The following is a 3,933-nucleotide window of genomic DNA, read 5'->3' as shown; positions in this document are numbered from 1 at the left end:
CTTTTGCCTAAATTTTATTTCGAACTTCAGTGAGCTCAATACATATTCCCCCCCCCCAAAAAAAGCCACTCCATCACTTGAAAGATGACCCCTTCTTCCTGAATGTCACTGCCACAAAGAACAAAAGAGTGGTCCTATACATGGTCCCTTGGTGTCTCCTTATATGTGGAAACTTTTAACTACAGTAGTGTTCGCCCTGTCCTGGTATAACAGGAACAGAAGTGATTAAGGCTGCAATCTTCTACCTATTTACACAGGAGGAAACCTCTGTGGGTGCTTCCAGATGACCTGTTCTTTGAACATTCATCCTGATCTTTTTGCAGGGACATTTGACAAAACTGGCTTTTCAATGAGCATTAATTCTGATTTGCTTGCACGAAAGGTTAGATAACATTATACTTAAACAAATGCTATCTCACACTTCCCAGTCATATCTGTCAACGTTTCCCTTTTTTAAAGGGAAATTCCCTTATTCTGAGTAGGATACCTCACAAGGAAAGGGAAAAGTTGGCGGCTATGTTCCCAGTGGGTTTTCTACGTCTGCTTCTGTCCTTTCTTTTGGGGAACCTCCCAACCAACTATAACTGCACAACCTGAATTTGACAGTACAGTATGTGTTTGAGCCCCACCTGAAAATAATGACACTTGAGGGGGGTGGACCAGGTTTAACTGTCAGCACAGGAAGAAAGGAATGCAAGAGCAGGGATAGGTGGCAGATGCACATTTCTGAGATCATGCAGAGCGACAGTGATCTTTGGGTTTGCTGCCTTTTTTTCGCCTGGCATTTTTACTGCACTGTGCACATGATGAGAGATGCATCCCAAAGGAGACAGCGCTATTGCTGCAGAGGCACAATGTAGCAGAGAAAATTAATACTACTTAGAATTTACCTAGTAAATCAGTAGCATCAGCGGGGCATCCATTCTCCATTATTACTACTTCAATGTTAGTACATTAATATTACATTACAAATATTACATTAATATTACTACTGACAGGAGATATCAGTGTTGGTATAATGAGTGGATTACGTTTCTGTACATGAAACAGTGTATTTTTCTGGTGGCAGTATAACATTCACCTGCTACAGATTTTGGGGCCTCGGCTGCATCTAGTCATATATTTACTCCAATTAAAATTGTGTATAGGGAACCTTTGGTTATTTTTTTTAAAGCACAACGTCTGTGAATTTATTACTTATTTTTACAGCATACATCTGAACAGTTTTTTTTGAAATTTCAATATTTTCCGCCCCACACACAATCGGCACACACAATCAATTTAAGTATCATGGTGTTTTAAGAAGAGAATCTGGAGCCTTTTGTTTTTGTAGGGATAAAATACAATGTCTATTCTTGTTAAATTGGTGCAGACATGCCAATCATCAATCGTCATGACTCCATTATGATAAGGTCTTCCATGGGCATTAGGTCACTTTAGTGGTGCCACTACCTTGACTATATAAATTGGACCACTTGACCAGTGCTGGTTCTAGGTTTTGGGGAGAGCCTTGGGTACAGTGCCCTCAATAGGCTCTGAGGGTCCCGCTCCAAGACACTGCTGACCACTCACTTGTGCTGCTCTCTGTCCAATCTATACAACCACCCAGAGGGAGAGATGCTTTGCCTCCTCACTCTTGTCATTGCTGACATGCTCAGAGGTGAACACAGGCAGCAAGAGCAAAGAGGCTGAGGGCTGGGGATCTCCAGAGAGTGGTGTTGGGCCCCTCCTTGGGTACCCAACAATGCCTAGGCCCTGCACCTGAATGGCTTTGTGGCTACCCCAAAATTGCACCTCTTGCCTGGCCTGCTAAGGACACAGCTTCTCCCAGAAGATAGGTGGTCTTAGAAACACACAGTGTGTTTTATAAAAAGCTTTGGTTGACACCAGCTGTTCTCCCTTTCGTCATAACCACCCACCACTGCTGGAGAAGGTCTATATAAATAGAAATTTAATCTAGGTGAATCCTCCCAGGACAATGGCCAGTGCCTGGCTGCTTCCTTTTAAAGTTTTCTTCCCCGGCTCCTAGGGTGGGGTATGGCTCAGGGGGGTTGAAGTGAGGTAAAAATAGCATCCTTGCCCAAGGAGAGCTGATGGTGGCAGTCCTGCTGCCTAAGATTAAGAAAGCACGCCATACCAAAGATGGTTTGGATGGTGGCATCATCCATGCAGTCCAGGGAACGGGAAGAGATGAAGAAAGGGGGCGGAGGAGGCTAGCAAGGCCAAGTTTGGTTCCTAGAAGTGTCTGATCCATGTCTGATCCACAATTCAAGTTTGGATAGAAACAGGGAGAGTATGCTGACTGTACAAATCTCCTTGTTCAGCACTCTTTGCCAACACAGATTAAGGGCCCTTCTGGATATCCCTTTTATGATGCTGTCAGGGCAGCCATATGTGACTGCACTTTCAACACTATTTGCACTGTAAAAGTGATGGGGCAGTCATGCTATTTCGTTTCCTGCAATTTACAGTGCTACCTTGGGTTAAGTACTTAATTCGTTCCAGAGGTCTGTACTTAACCTGAAACTGTTCTTAACCTGAAGCACCACTTTAGCTAATGCGTCCTCCCACTGCTGCCACGCTGCCGGAGCATGATTTCTGTTCTCATCCTGAAGCAAAGTTCTTAACCTGAAGCACTATTTCTGGATAAAAAAATTCCTTCCAGTAGCACCTTAAAGACCAACTAATTTAGTTCTTGGTATGAGCTTTCGTGTGCATGCACACTTCTTCAGATACACCAAGATATACCAAGAACTAAATTAGTTGGTCTTTAAGGTGCTACTGGAAGGAATTTTTTTATTTTGACTATGGCAGACCAACACGGCTACCTATCTGTCACTATTTCTGGGTTAGCAGAGTCTGTAACCTGAAGCGTATGTAACCCGAGGTACCACAGTATTTGTGTGTGTGAAATCCCGTAACTTTTCATTGGGGAAGCAACACAGAACAACTAATATACCCAGCACTATTGCACTATTATTATGTAAAGAACACGTTTCAGAATACACCCACAGTAAGACACCGTTCTGGAGGGGAACCATTTATTAATACGTACTTTTTCTGATGTTACATACCGATCAAGGCAGCTGTTTTTTAAAAAAGCACACACACCTCCCAACCTTATATCTATTACTAGATACAAGGGACCCATGTACATATATATAGGGCAACTGAAACAGACAGGGATCAAGCCCACTAGCCCAGATGGAAGAATTGCTGCCCATCTCTTTGCTCCAAGAATAAGCTGCAATTTTGTCCTCTGATTTCACACTGTATTTTGAAACACCATGCACCTACATATGTAGCGTACTCTGGCTTGATTTGTTTACAGTTCAGTCCTTTATAAAGTTATTCCTGCAAAAATAAATTTTATTTTAAAAAAATTAAAGAAGATTCAGAGGCTTCAGCAGAAATTCTCCATACTTTCATCAGTGTTGGGGTTTTTTTGTTTTTGTTTACTTTTAAGGAAATCTGGGGAAATCTTTCTTTAAGAGGTCAAAGGAAATATTTCCCTTAAAAACAAAATCAGTGAGTACACAAATCTCAGAGAGCAGCCAGCTTCTCGTCTATTCGAGGTATGAACTTCCCCCACAGTATATTCTTCCCAAATTCTGAACTGATAATACTTGAGAATAAGTTTCATGATGGAGGTCACCCTCTCGCCTCAAATCAAGGACTGTTTCGGGCCCCTTCGGCTCTTTCCGTCAACAGCCGAGAGGAAGCGAGGTGAAGGTTTGGATGATTTCCGCCGAGCCGGCCAATTCGACGCCGCGCGTGCTTTCGCTTTCTTTCGGCTCTTTCCGTCAAGAGCCGTGGAAAAGGAAGTTTGCTCTTCGGGCACGTCCGGGAGCCCCTTCCGTCACCCGCTCGGGAAGGAGGCGGAGCATCAGACTGGTGTGTTCGGCTCCTTTCCGTCGCCGCTCGGGAAGAAGC

This window comes from Podarcis vaucheri, assembly GCF_965113315.1.
Source record: "Podarcis vaucheri genome assembly, chromosome: 13".
In the NCBI taxonomy this organism is placed as follows: domain Eukaryota; kingdom Metazoa; phylum Chordata; class Lepidosauria; order Squamata; family Lacertidae; genus Podarcis; species Podarcis vaucheri.
The sequence above is the reverse complement of the archived record's forward strand: the minus strand, read 5'-3'. Positions refer to the sequence as shown.